This window comes from Pocillopora verrucosa, chromosome 8 (genome assembly GCF_036669915.1).
Source record: "Pocillopora verrucosa isolate sample1 chromosome 8, ASM3666991v2, whole genome shotgun sequence".
In the NCBI taxonomy this organism is placed as follows: Eukaryota; Metazoa; Cnidaria; class Anthozoa; order Scleractinia; family Pocilloporidae; genus Pocillopora; species Pocillopora verrucosa.
This window is the reverse complement of record NC_089319.1, coordinates 22621910-22637600: the sequence shown is the minus strand read 5'-3', so window position 1 is coordinate 22637600 and position 15691 is coordinate 22621910. Positions and strand designations below refer to the sequence as shown.

The 15691-nt window shown below is 37.0% G+C and overlaps 1 non-coding gene across 1 annotated transcript; it reads right to left on the bottom strand.

The window, feature by feature from the left end:
- Window positions 1-4359: 4359 nt before the first annotated feature.
- Window positions 4360-4467, bottom strand: LOC131792551 (U6 spliceosomal RNA). Its single transcript, XR_009340857.2, has one exon. It is a non-coding gene; the product is annotated as a U6 spliceosomal RNA (small nuclear RNA).
- Between the last annotated feature and the right edge of the window lie 11224 nt (window positions 4468-15691).

The following is a 15691-nucleotide window of genomic DNA, read 5'->3' as shown; positions in this document are numbered from 1 at the left end:
TTTCGCGAGGTGATATCTAATGAACATTGACACCTTCTCCTTCTGACTCGAGCTCGTTGGAGAGATACATAGTCACATTCTCGATTCAAAGTAAGTAAGGCGACTAATGATCATCATTATTCATATTTTCTTTTTTTCAAATTTATTAAGTATTTTTTCAACAGATCCATTTTGTTACATCGTTGGCTGATATTTATGGAATTTATCTTTTTGGCCGATAACCTTCATGGTGAAATGCTCTAATCTGGGTATGTTATGTCTCTCCACAAAAACTCCTGATATAAGTAAAAAAAAAGAATTTCAACTCATACATGTATGTTTCGATGTGTCTTAGAACTTGAAATGAAACATAAGTGTTGTCCATTTAGATATCAGCTGTCTCAAATGAACCAAGGTAAATAAAAAACAATTTTGTGAAAGGATGTCCTTTTAAAGTGACTACTCAACTGAGCCTTTCTCATTGCTATCTATTTCCATCAGTATCCAATCTGATAATATCAGACGAGTATAAATTTCAGTATAAAAATCACCATTAGCTTAAGTAATTTAGATTTATCTTTAATAGTGTGAGGTTTCATGCATAAAAGAGGCCCTGGCTGGTTAAACTGCAGACCTTCACCCAACAGATGTTAGGGTGTAAAGAGTTTAAAGACAGACGTGGGCTAATTTCTCAAACATCTGCTGCTTTCAACTCCTACCCTCCTCCCTTTTCACAACTGACCTTCATAATTAGCTACACCCCTTGTTAAATCTCCCTCAATACAAATCCCACTGAAAAATACAAATCCTTGTCAAGATTTGAGCAATCATACAATTTTGAGGGTGAATGACCACACCTCTTATTTTCCTGAATTCCACTCATTCCAAAACAGTTATCTCCCCCAAAACTTTTCAGAAACTAGAAGAAGCAAACTTCAAATGATGTCAAAATGAATTTGATAACTAAATTATATCTTTGAAACTAAACCACTTGAAAACTGTCCAGTTTCACCAAATTTAGTTTAATTAGCCTCCAGGAATACCTTAAATGAGACCTCTCACATCAACATTTCTGTTACTAACTAGGAATGTCTTTCTGGCTTCTCTTGAAAATAATCTGAAAAATAGTCTAATTGAAGAGATACATGTCTAAGTAATTGTAAAGTAGCATTCTATTTATTAAAATGTTTGGGTTTAAATCCAAATTGTAATAAGTGAACCCTCAAAGAGATATGAGTTTGTTTATTATCATTATCACAATCATTATTATCATGGTAATCATCGCTGTTATCACCATCATCACAATGGTCATTTTCAATTCCACCATCACTGTAATCAACTGCTGTGCATGTCTCTATTACCATTATTGCAAGAATCATCAGTTAAGGAAAGTAGTCCATCGGGCTATCATTATGCATTTACCCACCATTCTCACAAATGAGAGTTGTGATTCATAGATACATAAATAATTAGCTGATGAAGTACACCATATAATTGTGTGATAGTTTTCACAAACTTTTTTGAGAATTGGGAGTACAGTGCTTTCATTTAGATGATCATTAATCTCCTTTACTTACCAGAAGTTTATTGGGTTCAGATCTTTATGAATTTGTTGTACAGATACATCCTCAAAAGAAAATGTTAATTACTATGTTGAGCAAAACCCATGAGTCTTCTTCTCTCTCCACTCCAGCTCTGTACAGGACCTTCTCCCTTCATAACTCAACATTGATTTCAGTTTCTAGCTATGATCCAATAACAAAAACCTTTTAGGACTCATGATTCCCAGAAAGCAACTTACTAACACATTACAGCTCTACGCTCTACGTTGCGTGACGCCCGACAAGTGTGTGACATGTCAGTCACGAAAGCATCCCGTGGTGTGATACACCTTTGAGGCCGGACTTTCGACTGTCTTCTCTAGAATTACCGCCAAAATAATGCGTAAAATCCGTTTGCCTCAGCTGCATAACCGTTTCCTTTTTCCTACGTACATAATTCTAACCAGACAAAATAGCAAGTATAAAGATGGACCGCGTGAGTACACGTATAGTAAGTGGAAGGCAAGAAAGTTTCCCAATATCGTGTTTTGGGCCAGAACCCTACATTTGTAAAGTAGAAAAAAAAACCTATTTCCTTTCCTCTCCTTCTTTGTACCGTTTTCCAGCCCTCGAAATCGCAAGAAACCCAGAAAATGTTTTGACTTCGACAACTTGGCAACATTAACCTTACAATGCTTTGCAATTAATCTGAATGAATGACTTCTTCGCCGGCAGAAACAAATCATCGAAATACACAGCAGGCCTTATCACGTCGTACAAACAATAAATGCTATGTTCTAAAATCATATTTAAATTTAAAGTACCTCTTCTGAAAACATCAACTTGAATAAAACACTTCAACTTCGTGCATAAAGCAAGCGTATTTTATGAAATCGTAAAATCATCTCACGTGACCCAACAACAATCGCTTACCACTGACCAGTTCACGTACTCACCATTCGAAAATTTGTCACGCAGTTTTTAAAAACCCACGCGAAAGTGCTTACGAACCTTGAGAGCATAATGGATCATCTCTATGATTTAAAGCAATCCTTAATGACAGGTTTTTATATCCTTAAAGGACTTCATGAACAGCAAACCTCATCACATGCGGACGCATAAAACCTACTTAGAAATAGCTGTCAAATGTCTGTCAACTTTGTGTGACGTACACTTCCTTTAAAGGTTAGGAATAATTCGGGCGACACCACGCGGAGCCACGTGGAGTAGGTGGCTTTGCGTTGCAATTCAAGGCTGATCTCATAAAATTACAAGTCTTCTCTTTTCCATCGACAATTGCTCCAACGATGTAGAACGACCATTTCTGTGTCAGAATGTTTGAGTTGCCTGCGTAGCTGGCGGTTTTGTTTGTACCAGAAACAATAAGTGGCAAAGCTGCGAGAAGTTTAGGACTGATGCAGATTGGAGCTTATAACTTTACGCATTCACAAAACCTTAGAGCAGAAAACTGCCAACTACGTAGTTTATAGGTTGGCGAGAGAGGAAAATTTCTACGGAAAGGTCTGTCGATCGGCCTGCTTTCAACCCAACTTTCCACGACTCCTTTTCCCGCCTCTTTTACCTAAGTCAACCCCGGCGGCCTGGCAGACGATTGCAAGCTATTTCAAAGACCAATGAACAAAGGGGGTAAGTTTCTAAAGAAACTGCGCTGCCGCGTCGGTGGGATTATATAACAGGTAATTTAGTGTTATCAATTGAGTTGAAAACGTAATTTAGCCACCGTAAAGAGTTTGAAGGCTGACGTTTCACGCTTTAGCCCCCCCTCACAGCGATAGATGCATTGCTCTGACGAAGGGCTAACACTCGAAACGTCAGCCTTTAAACTCTCTACGGTGGCTAATTTACGTTTTCAACTCAGTTGTTAACACTTAATTATCTCATATGTTGTTTAAAAAACAACTAACTTAAAAAGGTAAGAGGTCCGTCATGATTGCATGGCCAACAGCCTTTTGTTGGTCCGGCCAATGAGATGGATGAAAGTTTGCCAAAGTACGCACCACCTGACCATTGTTGTAATTCAGTTTGTCGGAGGAACTTCACAACCCTACATTTCTTGATATTATTTTAATTTTTCCATGAAAAACTGCCGTGGGAACAATTTACTAACAACTAGAGAGGAGGGCCTCACGAGCATGTGATGGTGCAGATAACGACTCGTCCGAGTTCGCCGCAGTACCTCCTTAGGCAGCGCATAAAAATTTCAAGGAGGTACGGCTAGTACAGGAAACCTGAATTAAGTGGGAACTAGCAGACACTGAAATAAAACAGCAGAGCTTATGTTCACGGGAATGAATCTGTTTTAGGCCCGACCCAGAGTGATTTTATCTCGAGCCATCAGGCGAGAATCGAGAAGTAAAATTATTCTAACTGAGGGCCCTTACAACAGCCTGAACAATCACACGAGCGTGCAAGCGTGCTAAAATAGCCCACCAAATGTGCTGCAATACCTGCCAAAGTGATAATAATCCTTAGTTTCACACAATTAATAATATGCTAGATCGAGAGTCCCTTGGTTTTCCATGCGTTTATCACAACCAAAGCCTCCTGTTGTGATTAGAGCCTTTGTTACCCTTGGCCATAATCACCATAACACACTAGCCAACGAGAGGTCCTCTGGGAGTCGAGTTCTCCATCAAACACCTGTGGAAACAAACATGAGTAACTTCTGAAAGCAAACTGAAGTGAAATAGGCCATTATAAATATCGAATTTAGTTTGGAATGAAGTTGGGCCGAGTTCTGCACTTATTTGGAAAGAAATTGGAACTACGAGCTGACCAGCAGGTGTTTCGAGGGAATACTAGATAATTACAAATTTAAAAAAATTTGGAACGCTTCACGAATTTGCGTGTCATCCTTGCGCAGGGGCCATGCTAATCTTCTCTGTATCGTTCCAATTTTAGATATGTGCTGCCGTTAAGCGAGCACGTTTACAAGAGAGCTATCGCCACCTATATATTCGCATTGACCCTTTAGAGCGTTAACTTGTGGTCCGGTTCAAAGTAGCTCAATGAATATTCATGCATCTTTAATTGTACCCTACGCATGCTCTAGGGCCGGTCTTGAACCCTCCACAGAAACGAAATATATATGTCGTTCAACGTCGTAAAGAAATGACCAAAAGATAGTTTAAAAATCATGGCCGAAGTATTGAAAAATTGAAAGGGTTGATATCAATATTTGTTTACAAAGCAGTCCCTGAGTCGAGGGAGACCAAAGAATCTTTTAAGCTTCGATTTTGCGTGGCGTCGTTTGATAGGATTTCCACTTGGGAGACTTGGACGTTCAAAGCCATGACCTCAAAACAAAAATAAGCAACGTTTTGGCCCCAAACATTTTGAAAAATCCGCCATCTGCCGTTATATCTGCAAAAGGACTGAAAACTAATGCTTAGTCTCCCCAAAACCTCAAACCCAACACTCTCGCAACTTCTTATGACTAAAGATGGCGGAGAAGTTGTTTGATTCCACGATGTGAAGGACGAGAATGCAGCCGAACGTCAAGGGAAATCTGCTTTCAGGTTCGAAATCTGTATTTGAGATCTTACTCCCACTTATCTTGGGTTCAGAACAGTTAGAATTCCCACGATTGCCCGTTAAATCGCGCCATTGCGTGACATGGCCTTCTTAAATTTAGTCAGCTTCAACGATCGACGACGTTATAATCTCTGATTTTGCAACACATCCCACCATCTTTAAATACATCCTGTAAAAAGATCGCGGTAAAATTTCCGCACAGCCCCATACTATTTTTAAACAAATATGTTTTCTCAATGGCAATGTATTGTTTTTGTCATTTTTTTCTCTATTCAAGAACTGAATGCATAATGTAGTATGGGGCTGAGCGGAAATTTTACCGATATATATATATTTCTCTCTCATTATAGTCATATCGTTCCACTGAAAATGTGAATGGACATTAAGATGCAAGGGTGTAGCCAGCCCTTCGACTTGTTGTAGGCTTGTTCCCTAACAAAGTTCAATTTTTGTCGTTACATATTTTGTAAAAGTCGTATTATAAAGTGCAAGCGGGCGGAAAGAATATTAAAGGTCCGGGCTTACAGGCTTGGAAGCTGGCTACATCCATCAAGTTGAATGCTTATACATGCTTACATGTTATCAGTGGTTCAATTTTATTCTTGGATTAACCTTTCTTATCATTTTTGCCATTTTTGGTATATTACTGTGGAAAGAAATTGAAGCATTGAGAAATAGATTTTGAACCTTGGATTGGATTGAATCACAACACATGTGCCACTTCCCAAGTGTGGTCCGAGAATTTTCAGTACTTGGGTCTGTTGGCAAAGTGCATGTTATGTATAACAACTGGTAATGAAATATAAATTTCCTTACAAGCAGGCTGCAATTTTAGCAATTAAAGTTAGGTAAAAGAACCTGAAAAATTTAGGCTTCAACAGATTTTGAATCTGTGCCTCCCTGATAGTAGTTGGGCACTACTAGAAACTGAGTAACAAAACCACATTTTGAGAGCAAGGCAAATTTTAGAGGGTCAATTTAAATAGAATTTTCTCAGGCATTTCTTTATAGTTCTTAAAGTTGCTGTCCACCTGCTAGGATTTTTCTTTGCTTGATAGTAATATATTTTAGAAGGCCTTCACTTGTGTAATCAGGTCCCACAAGAGTTTTAATTGTTGTTGGTGTCAATATCTTTCATCAATGATGATAATGTTAGCATAATTACCAAGGGAGGTATATCAACTGAGATTCCACTACTGTACAGGTAACTTAACCTCATTTTAATCATGCTATTTGCAAATTTAAACTCTAATCTCAGGTCAGTTTTCCCTTCCCAGTTTCTAGTTAATGTTTTGATCCCAAGAGTATCATTAATTGTAAATATAATAAAAATAATAATTTATAATAAGGGAACCCAACTCGCCAAAGTGGTTTTTCAATGGGGCTCTCAAATTTTGTAGTCTGATTTTCCAGGAAATCCTGCATAAACTGGAAGATGATAATGAATTTTGTTAAGGTTGTCTGACCATCAGTCAACAATAATACGAACTGTCCTTGTGAAGGTAGAGTAGAGAACAGCTTTTTTTATAGAGAATCCCTGACTTTTTGAGAAGTCATTAACATAGTTTTCTTGAAATTTGTAATTATTTATGTTTTTTATTTGAAAAAAAATCCAAGAACAGTTAACATGGAATGAAAATGATTGCTATTATATAATTTAATTCTTGTTTGTGTCAACAAATTTAATGAAGTATTGAATTCACTCTATTTGGTAAAGAATGTCACCTGATTTTGATAGTGCCATAAAGTTACTACTCCTTTTTTTCAAAAGGAAGAAAGGTTCTATTGTTTCTGATGCATGCAAAGGATGCTACAAGAAATGGGCTTTTGCAGAGTAGGTTATTTCTGCAAGATAAAGTGCAAACCTACAAGTAGGGGTTAAGGTGTATTTCTGCTTTTCAAATAATGGTGCTCCCTCAAAATTGAGTAAAAAATTTTAGGGGAGTACCTGCCTTGGACCCATAGATTGTTGTTGTGCCCATAGTTTGAATTGTCCTTTATTTGTGATCATTTGGGGATTTTCAGAGGTATCATTTCGTGATGATGACTGACTCTCCTACATAACGGCAGGATATGACAAGAAGTAAGGATTTAAATCACTTTTTCAAAGGTTTAGTCACTGCAGGTGATGAAGGTGGTAAGTGGAATGATGGAGCTCACAGAAAACATTTAAATCAGGGGAAAATTCATACTGAATGAAAGCACATGAATAAGATCATGAATACTAATGTTTTGCTGTATTTAATTTTAAGCAAGGATAGATTGACATTACAGGGTGTGAAATTGCACCCAATACAGGCACCAATGTGACTAAATTTTTCACTTTGGCAACCAAAGCCTGAAAATTAGCAGCCAAATTGGCAACTAGAATGTTCCATCAAAACTTTACTTAGAGATATAGTGAATTAAAGATAATTGCAAAGATAAATCTGCAGCAAACTTCCTCATTAAGTTTGTTTCCAAAACATAGCACATGCATCTCGATCGATAACTTGACGCTATCTTGGATTTAGAGTGTAGGTGAGCTTGAAAGTTGTATATCCTCCATCCTAGTGTCCACATTGTAGCAGGTTAGAGATCTTTTTCCTAACTTAATTTTGGAGAGTCCATCTAGAGCACTGACAGCATAAAAAAAGGGTTTTTTTTGTCTTTGAAAATGGTGACCAACCCTTTTTTGAATTGGCTACCACTTTGAAGAATTTAGGAGCCAAGTGGCTATCAGAAAAAACAAATTAATTTCATGCCCTGCATCATTCTTCATAATCATCCTGTATTTGATTATTTGTAAGTCTGCTTATGTATATATGTGATGAATGTGAATTTACAAAAAAGTACCTTATTCCATGTTACATTTTTTTATTTAGGTAGAGCGAAAGACTAAAAGAGAAAATCCTTTCAGTGAGTCTGCCCAAACTGGTAGTTATGGAGTCAAGGAAATCTTTGCCTTCAGCACAGAGCCTGCTTTCAAAGCTGCACTACTCAACAACCAATGAGTACCAATCCAGTCAGAAGCCACACCCTGTAGGTAAACAGAACTAGCAGCAAAAAGCATACAACAACCCCTCCAAAATTAATTTCAATACTCACATCAACCCACTGTAGTCAGGTGGATGGTGCAGCCAATTCTACCTCTGACCCTGGAAAGAGTGTTAACACTTCCAAGCCAAGCTTAAGTGTCAGCAAAGGCTGCTACCCACTGTTAACAGTTGGCAACAGGCAGGCATGATATGTGGGGGAATATTGACATTTTTCATCTGAAAGTGGAGACCAAAGAATTCTCAAGTAAAGAACACTTGAAAAGGAAAATGCCAAAACTATACAATTCTGTATTTATATATTTGTTTGTCAAGCAATAAAAACATGCTAAAGTTATTTAAACAAGAAAAAGAAGTGACTGATGTGGAAAATAAGGACAAATTAAAATAAATCAAGCAGGATTCTCCTTTGAGAATTTTTTTTGAACAGGAATTTTTCAGGGTTACCTAAACTTAGGAATTCATTTTCATCTTCTGAATTGGATTTTCCCATTCATGTCCACTGAAGCTTCTCTCCATTTCCTCTTAGTTTCCCAAGGCAGTTTTGACTATTAACCCTTAAAATCCCAAGATCTCATGAGTAATTCTCCTTACTGTCTGCCAAATGATTCTCATTTTGTAAGTTTAGAGAATTTGGTATCGGATCAATTAGCAATCCTATTATTGACATTTTTCTTTATTCTCATCACGTGTCTGCATGATATTGTATAGATATAGTAAGGAGAAATTCTGTCTTGATCACTCACGGGAATTAAAGGGTTTACCCGTGATTTTGTGGTGATACATTGCAAGTTAATCGCAAATCTAATAAGATAAGTTTTTCTACAGCTCTTCCATTGCTGAATTTCCATGATTTCCTATTCTTGACCCGTTAAGTTTTATTTTAAAAATGACATTACAACTTAACTATTTTTTTCTGATAATTTTAAAAACGCTTTCTATTAATACATTTTCCTTTCCTCTCTGCAACTGTCCTTTCGAAGCAATGGTTGGATTGATGTCCTTTGGAATTTCCATTACATTGGTGTAAGACACAGCCTTTATTGACTCAGAGAGAATTTCACAGTTTTTCATCACTCATGGCCGTATGGAGTTTTGGTAAGCCAACTCAGATGATACCAGAAAAATTTTTGACTATCTTCACAATCCCCATGTCTGGGTCAATGCACTGCTGGAGTTATCCTTTGGCTCTCCCAATAAGTGTGAAAATGAAAGGGAAATTTTGAGGAAGAAAGTTGGAAAATGAAGGGAGAGTAAGGTACATTATTGCATATCGAAACTCAACGAAAATGGAAAAGACTAAATGAGATTTTAAAATTAGATTAAAACCTTTTCACTGCAAAATTATTTAAGAGACGAGATACCTCAACTATAGACTGAAATAACTCGAGAGAATTTTCTTATGGAATGAACCTTTTATGAGGTGGTCCTTCTCCAAGGTTGATTCTCTCCCGTTGGAAATCGAGTTTATGTTGGCGGTAGCTTCAGGTTCCACTGTCCTTCACTGCCTAAAAGAGATCTCTAGCAGTAAGTTCTAACAAAGTTCCTTGGGCCTCTTCTATTTTTGCCACAAAAAGCTTTTAGATTACCAAGGTCATGCAGTTTGACATGAGCACACGAGGACCTGCACCCGCAAGTCTGAGTACCTGCGTTGCTGGGATGATATGGTCCTACAGTTGTTGTGGCCATGATTTAAGTCTACGTTTCGTCTTTTGTTCCGCAAAGAAAAAAAAAGAGCTTTTGTCCTTGCTAAGAGACAAAAAAACAGCGGAAAGGTAAACACTTTGATTACTGAGCACTGACATAAAAGAAATCCCTCTGCGATAGGGAAAGCTAAGAATGCACCCTTGATTCACCAATGGTACGAAAAATTTCATTTAAAAAGATTTTATTCATTTTTCACAACCACTGGACAGATATATTATTATGCGTCTAAACGGGAGAATTTTTACTTGCATTTGATCTATTTAAGGACGATGAGAATAGTCATCGATATTACAGGTAAACTTTTTCGTCTTCGTTTGCAGTTAAAATGTGCTTGATAAAAATGAAAGTATAGATTTTCTGCTCTTCCCCTGCACATGCATTTGTATTTAATGAAAAATAAAGCTTTGCAACACTGAGAGGTACATGTAACTCCATTGCGATTTTCCTGCACAAATATCGCGTGTGTTCATTGCCGGTAGATTTTCTCGTTATTCTTTTCAGGGACACTCTTTGAGTCAATTTTCGTGTTTTCACAAATAGTATTGTCTGAAGCCGCAGGAGTCTTACTACAACCCGCTGTCGCGGAATACTTGTTTTGAAATTATCTTCTCATTTAAGAGTTAAAAAATATTTGGGGTCTCTCCTCAACTGACAAGTTACGGGCATTTGAAATTACAAACAAATACGTAAAAACCATTCAAACAAGCATCATTGAAGAGCTTCCTGAAAATTGACGAAGAACAGAAAGCGTGGTTGGTACCCTGTGTGACGGAAACGGTTAAACTCACGTATAGTGCGCCTTCGCATGGGTCACTCTAATGCGTATATTCAGTAATGAAATAAAAACTATTGGTCCCTGAGTGGTACACACTACACTACTTTCCTTTTCTTTTTTTTTTTTTTTTTTTTAATCTTATATTGTTCTTTTAAATCTGGTTTTTGTTTGTTTTGCTTTTTTCAGATACAAGTTCCTTACAATCTCACTGGGGGTGCCTCTTTCAACGATAAACCGAAAAACAACGAAAATAAAATTTATACACTCAACCATTATCTTTAAAATGTTTGAACAAAGCGCCTTTCGAATATTAAAATTCCGTAAAGATATAAATTAATTTAAGTATATGGTTTTGGTAAGTCTTCAATGTGTTTCAAGAGGACAGATGTGATAAAACTCAATTATTAAGTGCGAAATGTTTACCATTCTCTGATTTCTTCGTTTGAGTGACGCGATAAAAAACATAAGATTTTTCGCAAGTATTCATTTTTATTCATTTTTATTTAAGTGTTGGAGGTTTTAGTTTTGGTTATGTACATGTATTCGGCTCTCGGATATTTATTGGTGTTCACACTACCCTTAATTACATAATCGCTGAAGACGTTTTTCAGTTGTGCTGCGTGGGTGGGAGAGTATAGCAGGTAATTTGGCGTTAACAACGGAGTTGAAAACGTAAATTAGCCACTGTAAAGGGTAAAAAAGCTGAAGTTTCGAGCGTTAGCCCTTCGTCAGAGCGATTGCGAAGGGCTAACGCTCGAAACGTCAGCTTTTTATCCTTTACAGTGGCTAATTTACGTTTTCAACTAAGTTGTTAACACTAAATTACCTGCTATACTCTCCCACCCACGCAGCACAACAGTTTCTTTAGAAACTTACCCCTTTATTCTTGCCAAGGGCAAGACAGTAACATAAAGGATAGAACCATTTTTAAAATACGCAAACAACAGGTTTTTTAGGGCGGTTCTCGTGGAATATGGTTGTCCTATTATGAGTTTTACCTTCTGTTTTTTTGAGTGAAATAGCTTCTTTATCTTGTAGCGTACACTTAATTCTTCCCACATTTGCGAGTTTTTTTACGCTAGGCTGTATGTGTGGACTTAACTTACAGATAGTAGTGATGGCTGCCCTAAATTTTTACTGGAAAGGTACCCGCATGGATATCATTAACACGAATTCAAACTGAAGGTTAAAAAAAATTAACTGTTTGTATCAGCCTAACTCGGTGAACTGCCTTCTTCTCTCGAAATTCAGTAACTACATTCCTTTTTCTTGCTGCGATAAGAAGAAACGTTTTTTCTCTTTTTTACCTGAGCTGTTTTTTTTTATCCAGTTCAAAAAATTTTAAATCAGCTGTATAATTCAGGCCCGCTTTCTAAATAATCTCGTATAGAGATAACTAAAAGATTTTTTCCACATGGGGTGTTTCTCAGCGTGCCTCTCTAGTCGCTGTCACGAAACGTAGTCCCGCGAGATCCTATGCTTTTTAGATGTTTTAGGACCAACGTTAAACTCAGTGCTACTTATACAGTATAGGTTTACGCCAAGAAGGCTTTGCACAATATCTGCATACTTATACATTAATTTTTGGAAATTTTTTTCTACCAGTGTTACTTTTTAAAGACCTCTTAAAGTAGTTTTTAGTTATGAAGAATGTGTGCGAGAGAAATTGGCAGTGTTTTTCACAATTATTCTATGAAAAACCACCGGAGTGCTGGACCTAACAACGCTAACTACATAGTGATCATGTTTAAATATGTGTTAATCATTTGGTGATGAAATAGTGTTCGTTTTTCCTAAAGGGAAGAACTATCGGATCTTTGGACTATTAATCTTTATGGACAGTCTAAGCTTAAGGGTTACGCCTCTAACTTATATACTTGCTCTAATGGCATTTTGAGGTTTTATTTAGGCAAAGATCTTTGTAGGGGAGGAATAGATGGCTAATTTAATAACCCTAATGTGGTCTATTTTCTGTTGCTATCGAGGAAGAGAGTCACACCAGATACCGAGGTAACTGTTGCTACTGATCGCTTTCCTCAAACAAGGGCACTGCCAGCTGTAGCTCATGTACTTGTAAAAGTGTTTAATTGAGTTTATCACGATCGTGTTCTGATTTTTAAGATAAGGCCATGAAAGTTCTTTATTTCTAATCAGAGAAAGAAAAACAGTCGCAGCTATCATCAGAGATAGTTTTACATCTGCAGAAGAGATTGCAATCTCGTCAGAATCAGTAGCTATTTCTTGAGATAACTATCTGTGTATGGCAATGTAAACGTCCGTACAACTTTCAGCCCAAACGTACCTTTGGAGAAAAAGTTGAATTTCGGATGTTTTCTGTGTACGTACTTCTTTTTTATCACAACACATTGTAAAGATATGAGAAAAAGCAATCTTAAGTTTACACATGATCATGGTATACAATGCATGAGGTGCGATGCAACATTTGCAGATTAGCTGGGCTCTTGAAGGACGGCTTGATATTGAACTAAAGGCTCTTAAATTTCCGTCATTTGAACAGATATCGCAAAGTGCTGGTTTATATCAATTTTTGTCTCAAGTATTTAAGTTGAAATAGGACTGATTTCGAACACACACCTTTCAAGAGAGCTCTGTGAAGGACCTCGATACATCCTATAGTTTCGCGTCTACTTGCTACTTTAAGCTTTTGATGAGCATATACTGGTTTTGCTCGACTAAACCTCTTTGAGAGGGCTGCTTTTGGCTATTTTTAGAGTTGTTAACGTGCCAAAAGAGCGAATGATAATAAAAGCACTCTTAATGTCCTCCAAACCAAGGGAGGTACAGTCTTTAAATTTTAACAAAAAGAGCTTTATCTAAAGGGGCCAAAATAGAATAGAAAGATTAAAGTGTAATCATTTATACTTCGGTTTTAATTGTACCACTGTCATCGTCCATTGCCTCAAGCAGAGTATAGCGCAAATCACAACGGCGTGAAGTGCTACATTGGAAGCATGTTGCGCCAAGTTATAAACTCAAGTTTATTAAAAAAAAACCTGAAGAATAGAGGGATTAAATAAGCCATGTTTTATGCTATTGAATTTATTTTCACGACACGCTATCCAGGCATGTATTCAGTCGTACCTGACAAGTCTTACAAGCGTAACGAGTATTTGAGTGAAAAAAACAAGCGTCTCTTGTTGCGAAGGACAGAGAGGGAGATAGTAAATGTAGAAGACTTATATGAGTCACTGCCAAGTTTTCGGGAAAAAAATGAAAGAAGGTATGAGTAGCTTCATTGGACTAAATTGGATTACTACTGGATAAGACAAAAGCTTTGAGATTTAACATGTAATTAAACTTTGTGTGTCCGTCAGTTGAAACGTGGAGTGTCTAGTACATGTGTTGTGCGTCAGGTGATCAATTCAGAACTAATTTTCAACGCACTGAGAAGGTAAGAGGCAAATTGCTTGCGAGTTTAGTTTACAAGGAAACCACCAATAAATAGCATTTTTTAAAATAGTTTTACTCTAAGAAAATATTTAGAACATTCAAAGATTTTGTCCGGGCATAAATACCAGTTGCTCACTACAGCTGCAGTTGGGGTGAAATCTTTTGAAATAATATTCGATTTAATACGCGTCAAACTTAATTGTAAGGTTTGGAAGCATCCTCTCGAAGTAGTTATTTCAGGCATTGGTAATGCAATAAAACTTAAGGCTGAACTCAAAATGAAAGTAAAGTAACTACAATACCTAACAAGTGTAAAAATTTGTCTTACTTCAGACACCATGCATTCAAACGATTAATCCATAATTACTTCACTAAAGTTTCCGTAACAATGCACCTTCATGTACTTGTATGAAATATTTATTTTCGCTCATTAACTTTCTCTCAAGGCTTTTCATCCATCGTTAGCTATATGACTTATTTATTTCAGAGGTGGACTAATTTATAAAAGGCGTCAAATTTACGAGTATCTACAGTAAACTCTTAGCCTCAGTGAAGAAGGTAAGCACTTTAGAAAGAACCTCAGAGATATTGACTCAACGCTAATGTAGCTTTAGACAAGCAATTAATCATAAAACTACCGCATTTGCGCTTCTTCGTGAATTTCACTTTACCATGTAAAGGAAAAGTACTTAAGTGCTTAATAGGTTCCAAACGATCGAAGCGTAAAGCCAGCATCCATCGGTGAGCAGTATTTGTCCTTCAGTGTATTTGACCTTCACACTCAAGTACATTTGATGAGCTGTAGCAATGAATAATAATAAAAAATAATTACCGTAGGTTATCTCAGTTACGTTTCAGTTACTACAGTTCTCAGACTTTCAACTTTCTTTCTTTCAGAGATTTGTGTCAGGTAAGAAATATCGAACATCGTTTTCCGGTATGTAATTGCAGTCTCTGACATGGCTTTCACATTTCATGTAAGACTGAAGATTTCAGGAGCAATCAACTGTGTGATTCAAATAGAGTTGTAGCATAAATTCACCGAATGATCTGTGTACAGTTGAGTTTGTTCTAGTAGCGTTAATGTTGATAAAGATTCGTAGAAGGTGTCCTTCTTAGCTGATCTCTTCCGAAGCGGCCTTTGAGCCGGAAGAGAAGAAAGAATAACTAAATCTTGAAGAGATTTCAGTTGTTTTCATTGTTCAGGTTTTGAACCTCTTAAACAAACAAGAGTTTATATTCTGAGAAAATATTCAAGTTATGAATATTGGGTCATTATACGCCTCATTTAATAAAATCTGTATTTTGTTCACCTAGCCTCAGAGTTATGCATCTCTACCTCCATGTTGCCGGTCCGGATAATAGAGACAGACAGCAACTTTGATTTCCACATTTCGAACGAGGACAATTCTCCTCAGGTTATGTCCACGATTCACAAAAAATTTCTGGTTCTATAGGAATAGGCAAATCCGTTCCTCTTGAAAGGTTGTTAAATTACAGAGACCTACATAGTTAGACTGTGCTTCTACTCGCGTGAGAGCCTTTGACAAGATCCGGCCTTGAATTACAAAAAAATGTTTATTACGCAAAGGTCGTTTATCGTTCTAGTTCCCCTACTTTTTATCTGATATCTCATACATCTGCCAAAGAGATCATGCAGTTCTTTACATGGAAATCTGTCTATTCAC